The sequence below is a fragment of the Amblyomma mixtum genome, chromosome 2, assembly GCF_055824585.1.
Source record: "Amblyomma mixtum isolate Tamu chromosome 2, ASM5582458v1, whole genome shotgun sequence".
Lineage (NCBI taxonomy): Eukaryota > Metazoa > Arthropoda > Arachnida > Ixodida > Ixodidae > Amblyomma > Amblyomma mixtum.
Window position 1 is genome coordinate 11,909,455 of NC_143013.1, and position 13,174 is coordinate 11,922,628.

General features: G+C 48.1%; 1 protein-coding gene across 2 annotated transcripts in view; it reads right to left on the reverse strand.

Annotated features, from left to right (window-relative positions):
• Positions 1-13,174, reverse strand: part of LOC149358435 (protein SSUH2 homolog) — a 66,902-nt gene that overhangs the window by 37,300 nt on the left and 16,428 nt on the right. The window lies entirely within an intron of this gene.

Below are 13,174 nucleotides of genomic sequence, written 5' to 3' on the forward strand. Positions count from 1 at the left end.
CGACTTCAACGGGGGAAAGGCCTTGAGGAAAACTAATGGGAAAAAGTGAGCGAATGTAAACCGAAGCGGGGGTTTCAGACCGCGAGGTTCATGCCGACCGAGAAGTGACAGCACGCGAGTTGTATTATGACAGTTGGGAAGGCCACGATGAGAAAACAACGAAAGGGTCTAAGTGACGCAGCAACATCGTTGCCACGTCTTTACCGTGCGTGCCTGCTTGCTTCCAGCGCCGTTCCGCGGGCCGCAAAGACACTACGAGCAGCCACGAAGACCAACGTCGTACGACACCGTTTCCGCGGGAATTTGCTCTTTACTTCCGCGCTGGCTCCGAAAACGGTCGGTGAGCGATGACGGCCGGCGCGTTTCGCACGAAGCGGGCCTCGCGTTGCTGCCAAAACGGCGCCAGGGCCCAGCGACCACATGAGGGGGGGGAGGTCCGCTACGAGGACGCGGCAGCAATAGCACCCGCACCCCCGCCCCAGCAGCTGCCCTTGCCTCCGCGTTCCTCTTTTGCTGGATGCCACTCCGAAGGGGACGGCGTTCAGCTGCCGTTTGCGCATCATGTATGCCTTCTCTTCTTCGAGTCCCTTGCCTCGCTGTCTGGCCGTACCTGGCATCTCAAAGGTGCACAACTCAAGACAGGGAATATAGAACGGAGGCCACAACCACAAATTTTCCGCGCCAAATGGAATGTAAACGTAAAAAGCAAAAAACATTAGCCACCGGAGGATAAACACAGTTGAGGCTCACTAACATTTCCCAAAGGCGTCTTCGCGCCATCTAAGTGAAAACAAAACTGTTCTGGTTGTCCAGCCTCTTAACCAACATGCATCTCGTTTTGCTGTTAGCATTTCAAACGACGCAGGAGGCATCGATAGGTCGTAAGATCGTGCCCGATGATCTGGCAGCAAGGAATTGCTGAAAACTGTCGGTATAATTCTCAACTTCTCTCTGCCTGTAGCGGATGACCTCATAGATTGCCGACGCTTCCTTCGCGTGCGCCTCCCACAAGACTCTACGTTCTGTTTTTCTAAGCGTGCACCAACTCTTACAGGTTTGTGCCAAGGCTTGCACCAACACCTAAAGATGTACCAACTACCTCAACAGCAAGGCCTTTGACTCAGACCGTGTATAGTTCTGTGCACCAGAACGCTTTTCTTAGACATGCACTGAAGTCTAAGCATATGCCAAGGCGTGTACCTATGCATGTACCAGCTCCTATAGGGCATTACCAGACACTCCTGCTGGAAGCCTACAGTTGGCCACGTACAGTTGGTAGTGGTACTCGTGCTCTGTCCTTACTGAGCCTTCTCCTATGCATCAGAATAATTCTTCTAGGCGTGTACAAAGGCCTGTACCAACACCCAGACATGTATACGAACTGCTTATTTCCTCCAGGGCGAGTCCATCCGTGGGGGTAGCGTAGCCGCACCTGCTCCAGAAATGTCCAGCGATACTGGCGCTCACAGCATTCGTCATCGACAGAATTGTGCGAGCACACGCGAAAGCCTGCTGGTTCTTCTCGAAAATATGTCGTCACACAGTTGCGGGCGTACGAAAGAGCAGATTGCAAACATCCCTCTTCTTACGAGTGCACCCAGAGGGGAAACAAAGTCGAGCCACCGCTCCTCTTGTTGACTGCGCTCACCTGCGCGCCTGGTGGCGTTGCTTTTTCTTTCTTATACTCGAGGAGGTGCTGATAGACGAGCAAATAAACTGAGAAGCAGGAACGTAAAAGTGTTTTCTTTGAGGAAACGCCTCCGCGTCTTGAGGAAACACGTTTCGGGAAATATTCCGTCAAAATCGTGTTCCCGGCGTCCTCCTTCTCCTTGCATCCGCAGAAAAACATGGTCACGTGCTCGAAACCAGAGCCGCTGTTTTACAACGCAGGAAATTGCGTGAGACGGCTCAACTCTCTCTCTTGCACATGTCATTTTCGTTCTCCTGTGCGATGCAAGCAGATTACTCACTATTCCACAAAGACGACACCAGGCCATTCTTTCCTGGCTTCTGTTATGAGAGTCCCACCGTTGCATAAAACGTTGGACGTTTTGTCAAAAAAGCGTTTTCGTTCTTATTTGCAGTGTTCAGCAGTAGCGCTGTCCTCTCAGTCATTCTTCTCAGTATCATCACAAAAGCAAAGGGCAATGGCGACCTCTACTTCAGCATTGGAAGACCGACGCAGTAAAACCGGGAGGCAGGGGAAAGAACACATGCCATGGCGTAGACGTCCGTGAACACGTCTGCCAATTGTACAATCTGGCGCTCAACAACTTCCTTGTCATATTGTTGCAGCACAATTTCTACTGAATACTTGAGGCATTCAGCACGGTACTCGAGTGTATCTGCTCGTCCCCTCATGGACGGATGTAACGTGGAGTTGAGGTGCAGGTCGAGGACTGGCCGGTCCTGAGCATCACGATGGCTATGCCGCATTTCTTTTGCATTGAACTTTCCAACCTGGGCGTCGTCACACCCCTCAATGTACCTGAACTGCGCCTGCACCTGCACTGCACCCATTCACCTGGCGCTACCGGCCCGCCGCGGTGGCTCAGTAGTTACGGCGCTCGGCTGCTGACCCGAAAGATGCGGGTTCGATCCCGGCCGCGGCGGCCGAATTTCGATGAAGGCGAAATTCTAGAGGCCCGTGTACTGTGCGATGTAAGCTCACGTTAAAGAACCCCAAGTGGTCGAATCTTCCGGAGCCCTTCACTACGGCATCCCTCATAGCCTCAGATGCTTTGGAACGTTAAACCCCAATAAACCAATCACCTGGCGCTACCACTTCCACTGCGCTTGCGCCAGGTGCACAAAGCAGTCCAGCCAGGACAATGGTGGCGCCAAAATAATATTCAACAGCCTCAGAAGGGAACTGCAGTTTACAATCGGTAGCTAGGTGCTGGAAGTGGTAAGGGGATAGGTCTACTTAGTGCAGGTAGTGAACGCAGATACGCATCACGAGAGTGAAATAACTAGAAGAAGAATAAGAATGAGATGGAGCGCATTTGGCAGGTTCTCTCAGATCATGAATGATAGTTTGCCAATATCCCTCAAGAGAAAAGTATATAACAGCTGTATCTTAGCGGTACTCACCTAAGGAGCAGAAACATGTAGGCTAACGAAAAGGTTTCAGCTTAAGTTAAAGACAACGCAGAGAGCTGTGGAAGGAAAAATGGCAGGTGTAACTTTAGGAGACCGGAAGCGGGCAGAGTGGCTCATGGATTAAAAAGGGATTAATTACATCTTAGTTGAAATCAAGAGGAATAAATGGGCGTGGGCAGGGCATGTAAAGTGAAGGAAAAGATAACCTATGGTCCTTAAGGGTAACGGACTGGATTCCAAGGGAAGGGAAGGGAAGCGTAGCAGGGGGCGGCAGAAAGTTAGGTGGCCGAATGAGATTGCGGGGATAGGGTGGTGCAGCTGATACAGGAAAGGGTTAATTTCAGAGATATGGGAGAGGTCTTTGTCTTGCCGTAGGCTTAGTCAGACTGATGATGATGATGATGATAGGCATAGGCTAATTTACTTCTCGGCAATACTCTGGAGCAGCACAGGGTCGAGTGATTAGGTAGACTACTCCGGAAAATTTCTATTTTCCAGAGTAGGGTGGCCGCAGCTAATCGGATATCAGTAGGAAATTACTTTGTTCTGCTGTGGATGTAGCCTGACTTGATAATGATTTTGACGGTGACGACGACGATGATGATGATGATGAAGATGATGGTAATTTTGCTACTCGTACCAGTATTTCAAACTTGAACAGCGTTTGAAGCGCTTTCGTGAAGAGAAATGTCAGTGAAAACAGCTTGCGACCTAAGCACAGTTATCGTGTCCTAGCCAGCCTCCCGTTCTGTGTAACAAATTCGGACATCCAGGAGTTCGTCACAGCCATGAACTCTCATCAAACGCCACAAGGCTTCGCTATATTTTCAGAGGTGTCGCATTCACTCGGCTGAAATTGAACTGTCAAAACTTCGCAAAAGTAAAACTTGGTCTCGAATCTATAACAAAAACGACTGAGCGAAGGGTTGAAATGCGGGCCAGTTGGTACATTGTAAACGAAAAAAACCAGTCACACAAGACGACGGACAAGAAGAGTGTACACACCACAACGACTGGATTTTTTGAGGCAATGGGAAAGGGTGCGCGCTCGACAAGTGATGGAAGCAATTGCACTAACACAAAGCGTAGCCTGACTGCGCGTAGTACGAACATTTGTCGTTGTGGTGTGTACACTCTTCTTGTCCGTCGTCTTGTGTGACTGGTTTTTTTCGTTCGACTGAGCGAACCAGGCCCGGCACAGGTTATGCCAGGCAGCTACGACAGGCGCAAGCCAGTGCTGCCTGGTACGGTTTCTGCAACTTTCCCTCGGTTCGTTACGCACCATCTGGCCCCGCAAGAAAAATTAGCACCACGCCTACTCTCCCTCTTTCTCTCTCTCTCGACCACGCCGGTTCCCACCAAAAATAACGCTCTTCATATCATCAGTCCTGGACGAGCCAAGAACGGCGGCGTGTCTTCAGTACACGCAAACGGCAAACCCATTACTCATCGCGGCACTTTTCTCGTTTTTCTGCTAATTAAACGGAAAAGTTGCTGTCTCTCTTCTACCCTCTCCCACCTGCCCGCCGGCCTCCCCCTCATCTGAACGAACCGGGGACTCCGGGTGCCGACCGACCAATCAGAAGGGTGCCCCGCAACACCCATGGTCGCTCCAGCGAGATCCTGGCGGCCAGGAGAGGAGCGGACCACACCGAGGCGGGCTCGCAGGCTTCGGTCGTGCAGGGGTTTAAACCCGGCGCCGGCCGTTTATTTTGCCAGCCCCGCCGCCGGCCGCACCAGGAACGTCCAGATCGGGGGGAACGCCCGCGTCGAGCTACAGCGGCCCCGTGCACTGCGGCAGCGTGACTAATCGCCGCAAGGTCCGGCCGGCGTTTACGGTAGCGCGCCATTACAGGGTACCAGAGGAGAGCCGCGCTGCTTGGCCGTCAAGCGGGTCCGTTTTAGTCCGTTTCCGGCAGCCTAGAGTGCGCAACGGTTTACGAGCCGACGCCGGCTGGGCCGGCCTGGAACTGCGGTACTGCTATACACGCGCGTGTTATAGCAAGGTCCGTTGCTGAGTGGTGCCCCTTGAGGAAGGCGGGCGGCGTGCGGGAACGCTGACTAACAACTCAGACGTTTGGGTATTAGTCAGGCACGTATGTTTGTTTCGCAGCTCGAGAGTTCAGGGCTTGCACCAACATCGGAACAAACGAGCCACTGTGGTGGTTGTCGCCGCCCGAAATGGCAGTGTTGCCTTCGTTACTAGTACTTCCGCATACGCAAGAGTAGTTAGGCTAAAGAAAAAGCGGGGAGGGCGTGGGGTGAGGGGGGTTAGAGCTCCATGCGCCGCACGCAAAGCGATGGCCGCGCCTCCAGTGGCGGGTTTGCTAACAACACTCGGGAGGGAATAAGCCGAGCGCGCAGGTCATTTGAAGCGGTTCTACGTTTTACCCGCCGTTCTTTTGAAAAGGTTTTCACGCTGGCTAGCTCAGGGAAACAGCATGCCCGTACCTCCCGCCGGCGGTTGCCTAACAAGTCAAAATCACATTGCAGTTAAAACTCGGGTGCTTAATGATAAGGGCTAATGCATAAAAAAGATGTCGGACACGAGGAGTTGGCGATGAAACAAGTTACTAAGCGTAAAAGCAACCATTTAAAAGAACGCACAATTCAGAAGTATCGCTGAGGACAACCGTCAGTGAAAAAGTGACGCGACAGTTGAATGTTGCCCAGTTCTTGCGAAAAGATTAATTCAAAGCTACTTTTCGGTAAGCAATTCTGGGTCGGGTACCATTCAGGCGAGCCACAGCAAGGGCTATGTGTTTTCAGTATCCGTCGAAGGGCTCTTCAAAAAATTTCATGCATCATCCCGAGCTGTTCGCATCGTTTAAGCAGTGCATTGACCAGAGTTGGCTCATCAGCATCAGACTGACTACGCCCACTGCAGGGCAAAGGCCTCTCCCATGTATCTCCTATCAACCCTAACCCTGTGCCAGCTGCAGACACCCCATCCCCGCAAACTTCTTAATCTCATCCGCCCACCTAACTTTCTGCAGCCCAATGCTAAGCTTGGCTTTTCTTGTAATCCATTCCGTTACTCTCAAAGACCACCGGTTATCTTACCCTCGCATTACATGCCCTGCCCACGCCCATTTCATCTTCTTGATTTCGACTAGGATGTCGTTAACCCGCGTTTGTTCCCTCATCCACTCTGCCCGCTTCCAGTCTCTTAACATTACACCCATCATTTTCCTTCCCATAGCTCGCTGCGTTGTCCTCAATTTAAGGGCCACGCAGCGAGAGTTGTGTCGTCCAGAATGTGAGTTAGCAACTTTTGCAGTGATAGGTCGAATATTTAGGGAAATCGCCCAAGGTGGAATAGATTTGTAATAAGGGAGTAATTACTCATTGACCTCCACCCAAGCGCAGCCAAGCGCAGCTTCACTTTGTAGCCGTATGGCTGCGCTCGGGTGGACGTCAATGAGTAATTACTCCCTTATTTTACAGTGATAGCAGTACCATCGCCACTTGGCGGAAATTCCGGCGTCGTCTGAGTGAAAACCCTGCGAGGATAGCCTCCGATCTCCAGAGGCGCCACCCATCAACCACCCTTCCCATCACGAGGCCTCTACCCACTATGAGCCCACAAAGCAGCGGAATGAAAAGCGACGGAGAAATCGAAATCAAAGACGCAGTGAGAAGGACAGCTGCCCTCCGGAAGAGAACACTCTATAGGCAATACAAATGCTATAGACAGTCTGTAGACAATCTGTAGATTTATGGCCATACACTTTTAGAAGAATTTTGTTTATAGACAGTCTATAGGCTGAATAGACTAGAAGAAATATCTATAGGAAGGCAATAGAGTCGATAAGAAGTCTATAGACTGTCTATAGACCATTTTTATAAGGGAAGCTTGTAGACTAGCAAAAGTGGGAGACCCTGCTGGCCAGCTCTGATCCGGAAGTACAAGTCCGGGTCACAGCAAAAGTTCTATCTTCCAGCAGGTCACCTCCACCTTTGATAAATGACGCTTTCACCTTGCTTTAATAAATAGTTGGCAAAAGATCATCTCTGCAAGAGCGTCAGCAATTCACGTAGTTCTTCTAGCAGAAATCAAAATTATTCGCAGTTTTACCAAGTGCACCACGAGTGAAACGCAGAAATTGCGGTGTGGGGTTAAGATTACCTTTTCCGTTATGTTGTCCAATTTATCCAATTCGCGCAATAAGATCGCACCTGGGCCATCGTACCTTATTTCAAAGTAAAAACTGTGCGAATATAGCAAGGAACAGTCCATTAGCACACAAGAACAAATCTGCTTCTAATGATACATTGAAGCTGAAAATGACTCGTAAGCATTACGTGTCGAGATGAAAATTATTTAGAACAAAGGAAAAAAGTGCGCTTTTCACCTACGCTTATGGAGTAATAATCATTGATTGGATGCGGGTAATGTGTTCTCTTTTATGCTGACGCTATCTTTACCACTTTAAATGGGAACGGAATTGGAATCATTCTACTGAGAAAAATTACGCATCCGGAACGACGGGAAAAGAATACTCCAGCAAGCCGACGAATATGTTTTGCTCAGCAAACGTGGAGATTTATCCTAGTCAGTATCTGCGAAAGCAGTTACTTGTGAAGCCATGCCATATAGGTGAGACCACCAGGCGTAACTGACCGATATGTGTTCTGTCTAGCGACACCCACGTGAGATACAGCGATTTAGAATGGGTTTAAAATCGCTGCTTCATTTGAAGAAAAAGCGACAAATCGCCAGTTCCAAAAGAAAGGTTGCTATTCAAAAAAAAAAAAAAAACTGTGTTGCAATAAACAAAGCAAATAAGTCGCCTGCTGGGGGAAAAAACTAACAGATAGGAAAGGGTGGCTAAGCGACTACGTGCTGTTCGAGTGGTTTCGATACCCAGCGGTACGTGGCTCGCTGTTTTCTGATATTTTTCTTCAAATTTACGCATGATCCAACTAGATACCGGAAAGTGCTTCTCTGTAGTACACAAGCTATAAAACTGAAACCCGTACAAACTCCAGGGCCCTTTCCCTGCTTTCAAAGGCAGCTAGTTATTTCCCCCAGCAGTTCTGGGGGTAGAAGGTAACACACGCACGTTCCAGGACGCTTGGCACGAGTGATTCAGAACCATGCGTAGAGCTCGGAGCCTGAAACGTTTCTCTTTGTTTCCCTCGTCAGGTAGGAATAAGAAGGAGATAAATCTAGAAACAACAGGATGGGGTGGGAGAGAAGGAGCGGATGCAAACCAGCGGGAGAAAGAGAGAGAGGGTAGAGGGTAACTCGGAGACTGGAGTTGGCCTGTTGTGTGCGCGTTTGTTTTCGTAGCCGTTTCCGACGTTCTCGCTAGCGTTGTTGCTCAATGGGGCACGCAGGAAGGGGGACCGTTAAATCCGCCGCTGAAACGCGTGCCCGACGAGCGAGGCAGCATTACAGGGCGCTCAGAAAGTCTGCTTTTAGCTCCACCAAAAACCACGCGGAAAGAAATGGCTCCGACTAGCGATACCTTTCTTTTGCCCTCCCCTCCCCCACGCCCTCTTCTGGTCTGTTAGGCAAGTCTGGCGAATTGGGCCAACACCACAGCATCCACCTCTGGATATTTTTCTTTTTAGTTATTCACCTGCCCCTATTACGGCGTGCGGAAGAACAACATATATACAAACTTCCAATTGTGGGCCGTAAAAAATGGCAGCCTCTCTATACAAAAGTGCGGTAACAAAAGCGTATACAGCAACTGACGGCGATGTTGTACTAGCCAGACTAAACACTTCTTTTTTTCACTCGACTCAGCCGCGCCACATCTGGCCACCAGGCTCTTTCCACGCCTGTTCGAAGGAGAGGTTTATAAAGAGGCTGCAGCGTTTTTATGCGACGTTGAGCCTAATGCGTTTTTAACGGAGGCCTGCACGAAAAAATGGAAGAAGCTTGAATGTTCGTGGCTTCAGCTGGCATAGTAGCCGTAGCAATTTATTTGTATTATGAAGCAGCGCAACGAGTAAGGCCGTTCGAAGGGCCTTTGAATTTTCCCGCGTTAGTTCTTTGCTGCTGTGCTTAGTCATTCAGTTGTGATGCATTTTCTCCACACATAGTTTTTTTTTTTTTGCAGGTTTTAATTTAACCCAAGCAAGTTGTTATGAGAGCTAAGCTTCTCAAGACGCTGTTTGTTTTGAAAGCGGTCAGCCGTATCCAGTAGCTTAGGTCATGTGCAAAATCTAACGCCTTCACCGGCCTCAAGTGGTTATTTAGTGTCTTTGGCACGTTCCGTTTTGGAAGCCATGATGCGACCACAGAATGCACAACTTTTGCCGAATGTATGCAAGGCATGAACAAGTAAACACATTCCTTGAGAGCTCTGGAATGCAGTTATCATATCAGCCTTCGATCTTCCGACATCACAAAAAGCGGGACACTATGAAGGTATTTATTCAGTTTAAAAACTCGTTTTAGTTACTTCTTAACGACTCTCTTCACCGCATTCAACGCACCGCCCCGCGTGACTGCATTCAGCGATATTTAATATTGGCAATTTTCTCAAGATGCTTCAGTTATAGAGTAAGCCCGGACTTGACTTGGGACCTCTGAATGAATGTTTCATTCTCTCTCGCTCTCAATTATAGGCGCTGGAAGTATACAAGGTCGGACCAGGAAATCGCGCTTTTCTGTGCTGCTTACCGAATGGGTGGGTGTTAGCGTAGAGTGACAAGGTACTGTTTAGCTTGGACGCCTCCATCTGACTACATGGAACCGGAGAACTCATCTTCCGGACGCCAATTCACTTATTCGGAGTAGCATTGGTTTAGTTATTCTTTTTCTTTTCTTTTTTTCGTGAACAGAACGTGGAAGCCTTGTGACTGCTAGGAGCAGAATTCATTATTAAACACTCAATTTTCTTTTAAAAAATGTTGCAATTTTTGAAATGTTGAACACAATGTTGAAATTTAGCACTTCATCGCTCTTATGATCCGTAGCAAAAATAGAACTGTTTAATTAAGCCAGAAGAATAAGATCGCTCAAATTATAAAAAGTGAAATACCGAGTACATTTTCTGCAGAGCGATTTACTTCATTAATGAGGCTTTTGCAAGACTTGCCTTACAAGCGTATAAATTTACGTGCGATGTGTAAGGTCAAAATCGGATGTTCCGTGATTTTCTGCAAAAGTGCTCTTAAGAATTCCAGGTCAGAGAGTCATTGGTTTTAAACTTTTTCCCGTTCGTAACGAAGCATGATTTATCCTAATCAGCGCATCGATAACCCAATAAAAACATTCTTGCGTGCCTAACGTACAAAAACCAGAAAAGAAGACTGTAGTCCAAGCTCACGCTGCCCTTCGAGCACCTTATTTTTTTTTCGCACTAAAAGCATTCCCCCTAGAAACATCGCATTGGTGTTTCTGGCAATACACTCAAGCTATGCAAAAAGCACGCTTTACAGGCCGAACCCACGATCGTCAATTTTGTCACGCCAGACGACGGTCGTGAAAGTGAACAAAATGCGAGTCGCATTGCGCTCTTACTCGCAACGTTGTGATCCTTTATTGTTGCCATCGGAGTTCTTCACCTCCTCCACGACTGCCCTCATGAAGCAACTATTCCTAATTTATTCTTTCATCATACTAATTTCACACTGCCTGGCTACTGCGTATTCGTGAAGGTAAGCAACTCATTTTGTCGCATTAAACGCCGCCAATCGGAGTGCGAAAAGACAGAAAGCGGAGGGGTTGAATTGAAGAGTACAGCTCATCTCTCCGGCAGTTCAGACTGTCACCCTGAAATACATCGAGCAACTCAAGTAGAAATGAGAGCACGACCCCATCAATTATGCTATAACGAGTTCAACGCCGAATGCAATATGAATTAATACAAGTAAACTAATTGAAAAGAAATTTAGAGAAAAGTAATTTTGAGAAAGAAAAACAATGCACACTATATGTTCCAGCGACAGGAACCAAGCATGTACTATATTCAGGGTATATTTCAAAAAACACACAGACTAGTTCTGTGATGATTTTATTGTGGCAGACATTTCTGCTTGGAACAAAAAATAAGCAGTGCGCAAGGCGTTCTAAGCTTGAAGTTGTTTAATATATAATCGCCAAAGTCGATGCTACTTTTAAGTGTAAAATCACCTTCACCAGAGGAAATGACATACCTTTCGAGTAACGTGATAGAATACAGGGAAGTTTACGAGGCAAAGCAGCGCAACTGCCTTTCTCAGTACTGCTTAAACAAGGCCACTACGCAAAAGCAAGTTCTATTTATTGACGCCCTCAGCAAAATTCCGTTCAGCTTTTTAAGGATCCTGCTAGCTTTGTAACTCCGGTTACAGTAAAGCATCCGATATTTATAATAAGTACCTTGTTTGGTAACAAATTGTTTTCTTATAGAGAGGTTTCATTGCGTACCGAAACATATATTTCTTGCAAAGAGCGAGCTGAGTAGATATTTTTCCAGACACAACACAGCATATCACTTATACAAACACATGCTATGCAGAGCGCTGGCTTCTCTATGTGACTGATGCACTATTATTGTTAATAAAAAAAAGTACCCATACACAAGAAGTACTAAAAGAGCTAAAACCTGAACAAAAGTGCCAGTGGGCAGATTTTCTTTTACAGCAACACTCCTATTTGCACTTGTTAAATTATGCGGATATTTATTGTCCTAAACATTCTTAATGAGCGTACTGTTCGCCAACGTTAGTAGACGACCCCGCGAGCCATCTGCCCTATCGTTAGCAAGACGTCGGTGGAGGGCCACTGACACCAGCGGCGACGTACACAACAAACAGCGTTGGAAGACATACGCGTGCACGTTGTAGCCATTGGAACTGAAACCTGGAAATAAGAGCGAGTGTGCCCCACACTGGGGCAGCGCTTTCCACTAGAACGGTTAAGGGGTAGCAAAGTAAGTTCAGGCACAATAAGAAAATAAGGAAGCACGGAAGAAGCCTAAACATGCGGTCAATGATAAAAGCTAGCATCATCGTTTCATCCCGCTGTGATCGATGGGAAGACTAAATTGAGAAATCGAACGTCGATTCAGCTGTTTCTGGGTGAATTTAAACTAGAGACAACGGGCCGGCCTTGGTGTCCGCTGCGGCTACCATATTTTGTCATCAGTCCATCTTAATCCGAGCGTGAACAGCGGTCACTGCACGTAACTCCGTTCTTACAACTTCGCTGATCTCAAAACGAAACGCGCTAGCAACGGCGCGGTCTCATTTACGCGCAGAAAAACTATACAAACTGCTAAAGCCAGGTTCACTTGCTACATGGACGTACTCGCTGATGATTTTCCAATGCGACAGCAGCTTCTGCTAACTAAACGAAACCCGCTAACTTCCCGACGCTGCCAACTAATAATGAAGCCGCCATTCGGTACATGCGGGACGTCATTACGGAAAGCAAACAGTACAAAAATTCGCTAGGAATCCTAGTTCCGTCCTCATGTTTTTTTGTTTTGTTTTTTCAGTGATACAGAAAGCGCGCAAAATCAAGCAAACTTTCGAGCCGCCGCCTAATTTTAACACCGACTTCATCATCAAGCGCGCACACAGATGTTGCCTCGCACAGCATCTATTTCAGGGCCCCGCACACGCTTTTCATTATTTCTCGTTTTTGCTGCCGGTGCCCCGTCACAGAAGCTGTGTCGTCGTTGCATTCGGTTCCGACAGAGTCTGGCCTTGCTCGAAATGCCCTTCCTTCCGGACGATCCGGGATGCCAGCACGCGGTAGTCGCGTCACCGCTGCAAATGACCCTAATTTGGAGCCTTGCGGAATTCGCGCGCGCTTTCTGCTCGGTCATTCCGCTGCAGTTTCGCGGCCCTACCAGCAGCTCGCGGACAGAAAGAAAGCACACAGCTATCGAACGCTAATAGCAAAAGTTCTTTGTATGTTGGTGTGGTAATGCTTTCTGTTGTTCAGTGCGTGTGGTGCTGTCGACAAGAGACTCGTAAGCAGGGGAGATCTGCTGAGTAATGAATTAACTTGTACGAGCCAGCTAGCAGCCCTTGAAGTTCTCCTTCTGTGGGCATGCGGAAAGGGCAAAGCGCTGCAGCCCTGTGGGCCTTCCTATACCACGCTATTACTTCCAGATCTTTA